The sequence below is a fragment of the Pocillopora damicornis genome, chromosome 7 (genome assembly GCF_964200805.1).
Source record: "Pocillopora damicornis chromosome 7, jaPocDami1.2, whole genome shotgun sequence".
Classification (NCBI taxonomy): Eukaryota; Metazoa; Cnidaria; class Anthozoa; order Scleractinia; family Pocilloporidae; genus Pocillopora; species Pocillopora damicornis.
In genome coordinates this window covers 18,577,631-18,591,009 of record NC_142676.1, presented here as the reverse complement: position 1 = coordinate 18,591,009, position 13,379 = coordinate 18,577,631, and the positions used below count along the sequence as shown (strand labels likewise).

General features: G+C 39.0%; 1 pseudogene; it reads right to left on the bottom strand.

Moving 5' to 3' along the window:
* Positions 1–5,094, bottom strand: LOC149043000 (XIAP-associated factor 1-like; annotated as a pseudogene).
* Between the last annotated feature and the right edge of the window lie 8,285 nt (positions 5,095–13,379).

The following is a 13,379-nucleotide window of genomic DNA, read 5'->3' as shown; positions in this document are numbered from 1 at the left end:
GGCAAGATGTCTGACCATAGACTATGTATTTTAGAAACAAGGCGAAAAAACGAAGTGGTAGAAAATTTACGCTTAAGTCGAACAACAAATAAACTAACCCTCCGACTAAAAACTACCTGGAAAAAAGTCTTCAATAGTTTTAGCTTTAGTGATCAAGCTCTCTAGTCACCGATAACGATCCTTCGGAATGTGCAATTTTTTGTCACCTCTATATTGTGTCATAAAATTTTAGGAAATATGTAAACACTTGTAATCATTCCAAATTAGAATAGTTATATTGTGCACCTTTTTTGAGAAGCCCACGAAATTATCTGATGGGCTCCAGATTTTTTGGCTACTTTTGTCATGGTAAGTGGCTCGGTTGGAAATGATTCATTCTAGAATACTACATGCTACAAAATAACTGAGCTAGCAACTAATTGTCTTTTGTAACCCATAGAATAGACCACACTTTCTATCGTTTTACCGGCTTTACAGACTTTTCTCGAGAGACCCACCTCAAACAAATTTTCGGTTTTAAGAGGGAAGTATAATAACTAGCTGTATTGAAAAGGTTCGAGATACAATGTTTTCTATTTTGACTAACTTTTTCAAAAGCACGGTAAGAAAAAAATTATACCTGCACTCGAACTTATGATACATAATCAGTTTTGTCAGTCAAGTTGGCGACCACACATTCCTCATCATTTTAAATGGCCATCGTTGATCCTCCAGGTCGTGGAAAACGTTTGCCATGAGAGTACAAGGGGCTCCTTCCATTGTAAAATTCGCAAAAGTGGAGGGGTCATCTTCTCTTCCCTTGTTCAAAAGATTCTCATGGAGTCTTGAGAACCGGAAGTGAGATAGATCGCTCCATTTTCGGAGGCTGAACCAGAACCCTGAACGCCTTCTCTCTCTTGGATACATTGTTCCTGGTGTTCCATCAACTTATCAGATGGACGCAGTTCGTCACAGATTTCACAAAGCAGAGAAACAGTGCTGTTGTCTTCACTTTCGGTTTCGATATTGTCATGCGTTCGCACTATTTCACGAAACATACCATCGATATCTTCCACAACAAGAGGGATTTGAGAATCTTCTGTTTCCCCCAGACGCTGGAATTCTACAAACTACATCAGCTTTATCTTTATCCACTTAGCAAACAAAGCTTTCCAAATTACAGTCAAAACACCAGACGTAGTTCCCTTCGAATTTCTCGATCTATCCTAGTTTCTCAGACCTCATCCAAACAGGTTTTACTACACAGCTTCCGTCTAAGACTCCCAGTGGAGCGTGACGTAAAATACGTCACGCGTTAGTAGGTAACAGAGCTCATACATATGTACAAACCCCACTCAAGTGGGGTTCGCAGAATTACACACTTTGTCCGAGTTGAAAGTCGTCATGCGCTGTGGAGCCAAGTACATTTTTCCATTAAAGAATTGCAAATCGCCCACTTCCTCGAGAAAACGATGAATAGCATTATTCCAATAAAGGTAAAAGAAATTAATCAGTCAGTTTTACACTCCTTTTTCTCCAATTTCCTGTGCTGCTCTCTCAAGCGACTCCTAAGGCCAGTTTTTTAGATGTTGAAAATAACTTATATTATCGTTTGATAACATGTGTATATATTTTCAGTCACTGCTTTAAATATACACAATCTAAAGCAAATAGAAATAAACAGCACACAAAAAAGGCAGAGAGATCATGCAAACATTTTAATTGTACATTTGCATCCCAACAGATCTTTTCCAAAGCTGACCTTTTTACATGATGCATCCGTTTTTAACATTGATCACGTCAGAGAGGAGAAAGAAATAGAGTGACATTAGCAAATACAAGATTTGAGTGCGCGTGGCTGCTCACATTGTTATCCATTCATGTCAATCAGGGTCTCGAGAACATCTCAGCTTGAATTCTTTGAGTTTGTTAATATATTTCCATAATCGTTAAATTTTTTTAGATATCTGTGATGTATCCATTAAACTTTGTTTCACGAAAATGCTGGTCTTATTCATTGTTTCAAAATTCCAATTAGTTGAGGTATCGATATAGTACGTTGACAACGTTCCGTGACGTGACCAAGTTGGGCCGGAAGTGAAATTCCTGATTAAAAGCAGCAGACGGGTTGTTTTGGCTACGCTATGCTTCCAAAACAAAGGGTACACTTTGGGTTACCCCCTCCCACAAAATTAAGTGAAAAGAGTGGAAGCCTTTCAGTCAATGAAAGTGCCTTTAACAAAACAAAGCTAAAACGGCTATGCGTTAGGTTGCCCTCCCACAAAATTAGGTGACAGGAGTAGAAGCCTTTGAGTCATTAATAGTGCCTTTAAATCCGTTCGTCGATTTTCCATCTTATGTCGCTCTCTCGCCCGGTATTTTTTTGCTACTTTTTCATATTAACTTTAAAAGAACAGATGGTCAAGGGAAGCCAATAGCAGGTTGAGCATCATTCCGTTGCTCGGGTCGCTGAGACCGGATACGATTAAATAGTTTTGGGAAACACTTGAAAGTCACACATCCGCAGCTTGAGGCTTAATTGGCTATAAACCAAAAGTTCCCTAAGCTCTGAAAACCTTAGACAACAAAATTAATAAGGAGTTTGCTTACAATGCATAAGCCGAATGTGTCGTGCGAATCTAATCAGCGTAACTGAATAATTATCAGGCACGCCAATATTACCACACGGAACTTAGTGAATGTAGGCAACACCTGGATGGCATAAATAATAAATTAGTGAAGAGAAATTTCGTTACATTTTTAGATGTTGATTATTCAGTTGATTAATAAGGATTAATACTGCATGGACATTTAAATTATAACGCGGTCATCGAATTCGGTTTATATAGATCTCTATAGTCTGTTATAATTATTGCGTGTTGTTTGATCTCAATGTGAGTCCCGTCTATTGCCCCAAGACATTGTGGAATAACATGAGCTTTTTCAAACTGAGCCACCAGTTCCTTTGTTTCATTCTCTGTGAAAGGAAGTTTTATGTTCACTGGGCCCAGATGCCAAATTATTGTAGTGCATACCACCCTGACAATTTTAGAGACAACTTGCCAACTCGCTCTTCCCGGCGTGGAAAAATTGCTTCGCTAGCTGGCCGCTCAAAAGGATCACCGGTAGAGTCATTAGTGTTACTATCATTTCAGATTCAATAGTTGAACCGTACCCGCGCTGAACTTCTATGTACCTAACTCCATGAACCAGCAACGAATCCCGGTTCTGCATTCATTAAACGCAAATTCGAAGAAACGAAGTGCATTTCGAAGTGCATTTCGTAATTTTCTGAGGGAACTCTTCTGTCGCAATTTTCACAAATCGATCCTTCGTTGTCCATGTTTGTGACGTAAAAATTTTTACCGATGGACGGCCGCTTGATTTCAGTCCGAGTAGAATGACACTGCTAGATCATTGTTTGTGTAGAAAAACCGTAAGAAAAGAAATTTCTACATATACACAAACATGTCTATCATCAAACGTCGTTTGCTTATCGAGCAGGAATGGTAATCGAGTACGACAAATCGATATCGAGCTCGGTTGCCCAGAAACAAATATTGATCCGTTTAAGCTTTAGTGAGCAAGCTCTCTAGTTACCGATAACAATCCATCGGAATGTGCAATTTTTCGTCACCTCTTTAACATGTCATATAAATTTTAGGAAACATTACAAACTTGTGGTCATTTAAATTTAGATTAGTTGTAATGCGCACCTATTTTGACGAGCCCATCAACGACAATATCTGATGGGTCTAGAGTTTTTGTTTACTTTTGTCATGGAATGTAGCTCGGTTGGAAATGATTTATTCTGGAATACTACATTTCATAATACAACTAAGCTATTGACCCTCTGTTTATCGTAACCCATAGAATAGACCACACTTACTATCGTTTTACCAACTTTATAGACTTTTCTCGTGTTCTCCAAACATCTCGCGTGGGTTATTAGGCTGATTAGTTGATGGATAGTGCTGTTTATCAGCTAATGCTGATATACAGTTTTGACATAATTCGTTCTAATAACCCTTGCACCTCTATCATGCTACTCCTGTAGATAGATTTTAGCTGTACGTTGCAAAATTACTAATCTGTTTCTCCCAATGATGTTTATCATTCCGTTTTGAGGTTAAGTAGAACGGCCTATAAGAACAGTATTAGGAATCTTTAGTATACCATTTAAGGTAATCTCATGGGTCTTATTTCCTGAAGAACTAGGCTGAAGAACGGACAGTAGGAAACCGCAGGAGGTGATCACTGTTAGTATTAGGAATGTTTAGTATGTCATGTGCTATGAGTATAACATATTTAGTATATCATATACTGCGCATGACCGCAGCGGGCGATCATTCTTTTTAAAACCCTCCCCTTCATCAGTTTGCTACCACAATTGACTAAGCCCGCACCTATAAAAACAATCCCTCGTGCATCTGGAGAAGCGAAGTGAGAGTTAATGAATACGTAAAAAGTTCTATTTTTCATTCAAAAAACATTTAATTTCCTTGCTGGGCTCTTCTTCGATATTGTCACCGTACCATTTCACGAAACACACTATCGCTATCTTCTACAACGAGGGGGATTTGAGAATCTTCTGTTTCCTCTAGACGCTGGCATTCACGTTGATGAGCATCAAGTTCATCTTGCTGAATCAGCGATCCACAGAATTCACAAGGCAAAGACACAGGCAAATCGTGTTGCCGATTGTTTATTCCCCCGTCGCATGCGGTATCATGGTCCATAAAGTCCCTAACCAAAACATATCGACTACACTTGTGGCAGAATTCCGTTCTGGTTCCGCAGAATTCCTGGTGCTCTGACATTCTTTCTCTGGGTAGCCTCAGTTCACAATAATGGCAAATAATTGCTCGCTTTCCACACTAGTATGCCAAATGATTGCCTTCTTCACTTCTGGTTGTTTTTTGTCCGCACTGAACACAGTTTATTTCCACATGATTCTCCTCAAAGTGTTCTCTCTCTTTGCTTCTTTGTATCGCTTCTCCGCACAGCGAACACAATTTGAGGTTTCTTTTGCAGTGTACAAAGTGCATTTCGTAATTTTCTGAGGGAACTCGTCTGTTGCAGTTTTCACAAATTAATCCTTCGTTGTCCATGTTTGTGACGTAAAAATTTTTACCGATGGACGGCCGCTTGATTTCAGTCCGAGTAGAATGACACTGCTAGATCATTGTTTGTGTAGAAAAACCGGAAGAAAAGAAATTTCTACATATACACAAACATGTCTATCATCAAACGTCGTTAAACGTCGTTTAACTCTTAAAGTTCTTGTGTAATCAGTCAAGTTCGCGACAAAATATTCATCATCATTTGTACATCGGTTTTCTCTCCATGTGACCAGTTTCTATTTCCCTAACCAATAGCCGGGCCGATTGATGTTTTAGGTGACTCCCTTTCACGTGGATCTCTTAAACCTTTCAAAGTTCATCGACTTTAGACCACTTCTACGTGGTCCCTTTTATGAGCAGAAGCTCTATTTATTGCTTTGATTAGACGATTTCAGTCAGAGATTTACAGTTTAGTACAATGTCAGTAATTGAGATCGTGAGCCTCGCCTGTCTGTTTATTTTGTTCTTAACAATGTTTTTCGTCGTCAAGAACCACTTTGTCTTGATGCAGTTGGGGCAGCAACGAGTGGAGCAGGACGGTGCCATGATGAATGCACTAGACAGAACGAATTCGAATTCGACAGCTAACACGCCTCAACAGCCTAGAGTGGGTGAGATGGCTCCCATAGGGATGCATGTTATATCGCATCAGAGAGGAGTTCAGGAGTCAGAAGGAAACTACATCGGGACAGCGATCGGCATACAGCGTATGATTGTGGAGCCAAGTACATTTTTCCGTCAAAGAATTGCAAATCGCCCACTTCCTCGAGAAAACGATGAATAACATCATTTCAAAAAGGTAAAAGAAATTAATCAATCAGTTTTACACTCCTTTTTCTCCAATTTCCTGTGCTGCTCCATCAAGCTACTCCTATGGCCAGTTTTTTAGATGTTGAAAATAACTTATATTATCGTTTGATAACATGTGTATATATTTTCAGTCACTGTTTTAAATATACACAATCTAAAGCAAGTAGAAATAAACAGCACACAAAAAAGGCAGAGAGATCATGCAAACATTTTAATTGTACATTTGCATCTCAACAGATCTTTTCCAGAGCTGACCTTTTTACATGATGTATCCGTTTTTAACATTGATCACGTCAGAGAGGAGAAAGAAATATATAGTGACATTAGCAAATACAAGATTTGAGTGCGCGTGGCTGCTCACATTGTTATCCATTCATGTCAATCAGGGTCTCGAGAACATCTCAGCTTGAATTCTTTGAGTTTTCAATATATTTCCATAATCGTTAAATTTTTTTAGATATCTGTGATGTATCCATTAAACTTTGTTTCACGAAAATGCTGGTCTTATTCATTGTTTCAAAAATTCCAATTAGTTGAGGTATCGATATAGTACGTTGACAGCGTTCCGTGACTACTACCAAGTTGGGCCGGAAGTGAAATTCCTGATTAAAAGCAGCAGACGGGTTGTTTTGGCTACGCTATGCTTCCAAAACAAAGGGTACACTTTGGGTTACCCCCTCCCACAAAATTAAGTGAAAAGAGTGGAAGCCTTTCAGTCAATGAAAGTGCCTTTAACAAAACAAAGCTAAAACGGCTATGCGTTAGGTTGCCCTCCCACAAAATTAAGTGACAGGAGTAGAAGCCTTTCAGTCATTAATAGTGGCTTCAAATCCGTTCGTCGATTTTCTATCTTATGTCGCTCTCTGGCCCGGTATTTTTTTGCTACTTTTTCATATTAACTTTAAAAGAGAAGATGGTCAAAGGAAGCCAATAGCAGGTTGAGCATCATTCCGTTGCTCGGGTCGCTGAGACCGGATACGATTAAATAGTAATACATTCTCACCAGGGCTACCCACAAACAAAGCCTCAAGGATGTTATAAGATATGGGAAAGGCCAGCCCGAGGCGGAAGTGAGTAGGTAGCTACTTGGAGCGTAGGCGCTATCATCGCTGCGGGGAGGAGGGAGGGGCGCACTTAGCTAAACCTCCTAAAACGCCGTGGAAAGGACTTTTGAGGTTATAAAGGACTGACCGCACCGGAATAAGATTATATAGCCAAAAAACGTGTAAGAGAATGCATAACCATTCTCATGCTAAAATCCCAGGGGTTTGGAGTCACATAACATGCTGAAATTCACCATTGTTCGAAGGGATCCCTGGTGAGAATAGTTTTGCGAAACACTTGAAAGTCACATTCGCAGCTTGAGGCTTAATTGGCTATAAACCAAAAGTTCCCTAAGCTCTGAAAACCTTAGACAACAAAATTAATAAGGAGTTTGCTTACAATGCATAAGCCGAATGTGTCATGCGAATCTAATTAGCGTAACTGAATAATTATCAGGCACGCCAATATTACCATACGGAACTTAGTGAATGTAGGCAACACCTGGATGGCATAAATAATAAATTAGTGAAGAGAAATTTCGTTACATTTTTAGATGTTGATTATTCAGTTGATTAATAAGGATTAATACTGCATGGACATTTAAATTATAACGCGGTCATCGAATTCGGTTTATATGGATCTCTATAGTCTGTTATATTTATTGCGTGTTGTTTGATCTCAATGTGAGTCCCGTCTATTGCCCCAAGACATTGTGGAATAACATGAGCTTTTTCAAACTGAGCCACCAGTTCCTTTGTTTCATTCTCTGTGAAAGGAAGTTTTATGTTCACTGGGCCCAGATGTCAGGTTATTGCAGTGCATACCACCCTGACAATTTTAGAGACAACTTGCCAACTCGCTCTTCCCGGCGTGGAAAAATTGCTTCGCTAGCTGGCCGCTCAAAAGGATCACCGGTAGAGTATTAGTGTTACTATCATTTCAGATTCAATAGTTGAACTGTACCCGCGCTGAACTTCTATGTACCTAACTCCATGAACTAGCAACGAATCCCGGTTCTGCATTCATTAAAGGCAAATTCTTGTGTTTAAAATGAAGTATCTTTCAACTCTCTTCGTTTTGTATTTTCCCTCTCCTTTTGGCGTTGAAGTTGATGATCTATTAGCTTTACCAACGGACACAGTTCCTCGCATATTTCACATAGTAAAACTATAAAAATGCTTTCGGTTTCGCGCGCCAATTTTTTTCCGCTTTTGTCGGCGCTGGAGGCCGTCAGCTCGCTTGACTTCCCGTCTGTTTTGACGAAAGCTTTTCGCCCGTTATCCATTCTTGTTTCTGAGACTTGATAATTTCACAACGCAAATGTCGCTGTTGTAATGGTGAAAGTACCCCATCAATATCTTCCAACGAAATAACTGATCTATAAGCGACTAAACTTCTGATTCGCTTTTCTTTGGTAAGAGAAATTAATCAATCAGTTTGATACTCCTTTTTTTCCAATTTCCTGTGCTGCTCTCTCAGGCTACCCCTATGACCATTTTTTTAGATGCTGGAACTTACTTATTTTATAGCTTTAATAAAGAAGAGAGATCATGCAAAAATTTTCATTGCACACTTTTATCCCAACAGGTCATTTTCAGAACTGACCTTTGTACATCATGTTTCCATTATTAATATTCATCATGAGAGGGGGAAGAAATATCACCGACGTTAGCAGATACAAGATTTCAGTGCGCGTGGCAGCTAATTTTGTTATCTATTCATATCATGATTAGTGTCTCAAAAACATCTCAATTTGGATTCTTTCAGTTTTTGTTTTATTTCTGTAATCATTACATTGTTTTAGATATCTATAATGTGAACAGTAAACTTTATTTCACGAAAATGCTGGTTATTGTTTCAAAAATTATAATTAGTGGGGGTGACTACTACCAATTTCCGCCAGAAGTAAATTTCCTGTTCGAATAGCAGCAGACGAGTTGTTTTGGCTATGCTATGCCTCTTGAATTTTGTTCCAAAAAAAACTAAAGCAAAGAGTATGCTCCATGACAGCAGACTCCTACAAAGTTAAGTGACAGGAGTTGAAGCCTTTTAATTATTTCAAGTGCCTTTAAATCAGTTCCTCAGTTTTCCAGTTTATGCCGCTCTCGAGCCCGGTACTTTTTTTTAGCTACTTTTTATATATTATTTTCAAAAGAACAGGTGGCCACAGTCGAGTCGCTAAGTCGCTGAGACCGCATACAATTAAGCAGTTTCGCTTGAACGAACATTCCAATTCACCCATCCGCAGCTTGGAAACTTAAAACGACAAAAATCTCGAGAACGAAAAAAAAGCTCTGAAAACTGCACACAACGGTTTAGGGAAAGATGCTTAAGATGCAAAGAGCTGTAACCAAATGCGTTAAGCGAACCTAATGGCAACTGTATGATTATCAGGCACGCTAATATTACCTAAAGGGACTTACCGAAGGTAGGCAATACCTGAATGGTGTAAATAATAAATTATTATAGAGAAATTTCGTTCAATTTTTAAAATATTGCTTATTCAGTTGATTATTGAGGAATAAGTAATCTGCTATGTTGACGGTTCAGAATTCATTCATATTACTCAACATGATTGCACGACGGTCGTAGGTCTGCCTGTAGTCTAGTTGAACAATTGTCTCCTGACAAACCTCAAAAGTCTTATTTAAGAGAGGTCAGTCAACAATGAAATCACCTGCATAAACTGAAATGTCGTGAACACCCGTTGTCACATGCTGTTGTTTACTTTATCTTGGTGATTGTGGTTACGTGCTGATCAAACTATATTTCAAGGGAATCAAGGAGCTGTCACTAGAAGGGATCAAAGTGCCTACAGAGTGCCAGGGATCCCTCTGCCAACTCATTCACTGATTGGGCCTCTGCCTATAAACACAAACTCTCTTGTATCTGGAGGAGCAAGACTTCATGAATAATGAAGAATTAGTAGTTGTTCGAAGTTCCACCTGAGCTTGTGTCTTGTATGCAAATAGGAAAGTGACTACGACGAACAAAAACAAGTGAAGACTCGTAAACTTAAAATCACTGAAAATTGCTTAGTTTAATCGCGATTTTCCATCGACGGCCAAAATCGACCTCAAAGCCTTTGAAAGCAATCACAGAGAATGTAGTAAAAACATAAAAAAAATCACTGGGCCGTATTGTGGAAAGCAAACTAACGGACGTAACTAGTGCTTGGACGATCCACGCGCCCACGAAAGAAGGGAAAACGTTGATTCTACACATGCTTATTCAGTTTCTCTGAGGAGAAAATCCAAACTAAACATACTTCATCCCGCTTAAAATAATTAAAAGAACACGATGAGCGTTTTTCGTAACAACTTAAGACAATTGTTTGATAATGCCTTTTTCATTTCTTGTCATCGTACTTCTATCATGGTCTTCATGCGCGTCTATGACGTTATATTTTCCGAAGTGAAAAAAAGACACTACTGCAGGTCCACAAGAACAAACTTTGTTTTTTTGACTGAGTGAGTGATGAGTGACTGATTTGATAGAAAATGAGAAATTGCCTGGCAACAAGTCTTCAATAGGTTACCGATAACGATCTTGCTGAATTTTAGGAAATACATGGGCACCTGTAGTTATTTAAAATTAGAATAGTTGTAATGCGCCCCTTTGTTTGAGGAGCCATAAATGAAATTATCAGTGGCCTAGCTCATCATGTGAACTCAGAAATCTGTGAACATTTAAAATAGAAAGCATTATATATGTCATGAAAGTTCAGCTAAAAATTACTTCTTTGCAGTCAACCATGACCAACAGATAAGTAAACCATGAATACCTACAAAAGGTAATAAGGATGCTTCCGCTTTCAAGGTAAACACGACGCTCTTATGTTGGCCTTACAGAGAAAGCTGGTGATCTTAACCATAATGATTACGTAGAAATTTATTGAAATAGATTGCCAAAACCTCGCTTTGAAGCAAATATCGACCACAATTGATTAGGCCCGTGTCTATAAACACTTGTGCTTCTGGAGGAGAAACGTTTATGAATTAGTAAGAAGTTCTATTTTTCATTCGAAATATTTTTTTTCCTTGCTGGGCTCTCTTCTTCTCCGTCATGGAGACTGAGCCACTTAACGCTGCTTGCTTCATCTTGATGGTTGTGGTAACGTGCTGTATTATAAAACTCCTCCTTATAATACGAAACATGCAGGCACCAAGAAATCAAGAAGCTCTCACGGAACTCACCAGAACGAATCGTGATCAGAGTGTCCCAGAAATAGCCCGGGAACCCACTGCTCGTCGTAGCGGACCTGTGGAAAGAACGGAACAACACGGAAATACAACTCCCAGCGGTGTAACAGCAAGAAGACGACATCCACAAGAACACGACGAGCGTTTTTCGTAACAACGTAAGACAATTGTTTGATAATGCCTTTTTTTTTTTTCGGATCGAGTGAGTGATGATTGACTGATTTGATAGAAAACGACAAACTGCCTGGCAACAAGTCTTCAATAGCTAGCTTTAGTGAGCAAGCTCTCTAGTTACCGATAACGATCCTACGGAATGTGCAATTTTTCGTCACTTCTACATCACGGGCTGTAGCTCGGTTGGAAATGATTCATTTTGGAATACTACTTTTTACAAAATAAGTAAGCTATCGACCTATTGTTTATTGAAACCCATAGAATAGACCACACTTTCTGTCGTTTTACAGGCTTTACAGACTTTTCTCGTGTTCTCCAACATCCCGCGTGGGTTATTACGCTAATTTGATGACGGATAGTACTGTTGATTGCTCAAGTCGTCGCAGAGCTTTTTTAATGCTGATGGATTTAATTTGTATTAATTAAACAACTGAAAGGTAAAAATAAACTTATAAATCGGAAAAAACGTTGATTACGTCTTCTGGGGTTTATTTCTTTAATGCCTCTTACAGTAACTACAAACACAGAAGCGGTGACCGCGTTAAGGTTTGATCTTTACCACGTTTATTCAAATACAACCAAGTAATAGTACTCAGTTTAATATTTTGGAAACACCAAAACCCAACTCAAACAAATTTTCGGTTTTAAAAGGGAAGCAGAATAACTAGCTGTATTGAAAAGGTTCGAGTTACAATGTTATCTATCTTGACTAACACGGTGAGAAAAAAAAAAATTATACCTGCACTCGAACTTGTGATAGACGAACACGAGTTAAATTTGCCTATTTCAGCTCCTGCATAATCAGTTTTCTCAGTCAGGCAAGGCTGTGTTAGTTGATTCATCGTCTGAAGGTAATTTCTTCGTGCTTCTGACAATCAGTACGAGTAAAATAAGCTTAAAGCAGCAACAAACGCATCCGTGTCCGTTCGCTATGACTTGATACTCACAAGGTTTACTCTGCGCTAGATTTCGTCACCGGTGGATTTGCGTCCTCTGTGTAACAGAAAATAGTTTTTTTCTCTGTACGGCTGAAGCACTAAAAACAATTTTAGCTTTCATGCATAGTTGATTTTGCTTTCAATTTGTTTTCTTTGCTCTTCTTTTCATAGTAGGAGTCACGCAACGTCGAGGGATGTGCATGTCACAAGTCAGATTTATGAATAAATAAGAAGTTCAATTTTTATCAAAATACATTTTATCCCTTGCTGGGCTCATCTTTAGAAGTTTGTTCCAATTCATGGATACTGAGCCACTCAATGCTGTTGTTTCATCTTGATGGTTGTAGTAACGTGCTGTGTTATCAAACTCCACCACATGGTAAGAAACATGCAGGCACCAGGGAATCAGGGAGCTGTTACGGAGCCCACAAGATCCATTCATGATCAGAATGCCTTAGAAACAGCCAGGGAACCCACTCTTCGTCGTAGTGGAGCCGTGGAAAGGACGGAAGAACAACACGGAAATACAACCGCCAGCGATGTAACTGCAAGAAGACGACATCCACAAAAACACGACGAGCGTTTTTCGTAAAAAAGTAAACAATTGCATGGCTTTTTTTTATTTTTTGTCATCGTACTTTCTATCATATTCCTCTTCTCTTATATCTGCACTTGTTTTCGTGGACGCGGGGATGCCTCTTATAACCACTTTTACGGTTGGGAATAAAAACAAATCTCTTGTTGGTTACGCGTTAAATGTGTGTGCTATACAGAATAACTGAAAGCGCATTTAAACAATCCAGCATCCGACGGCCTCAGTGCAACAATTGGACATAAGAAGATTTTTTAGCTTTTTTAAAACATGAAAGACTGGAAAAGTACATTGTGGCATTTTAAACAAACTTTACTCTTTCTCTCACCAGATAATTTTAAGCAGCTACTCCGTTCCTGAGCGTGAAGTCTTTATCCTGAGTATAAAACAACCCTATTGTGGGACCACGACAACAAACTTTGTCTTTTTGATTGAGTGAGTGCACTGATTTGATAGAAAACTAGAAACTACCTGGCAACAAGTCTTTAATAGCTTTAGCTTTAGTGAGTAAGCTCTC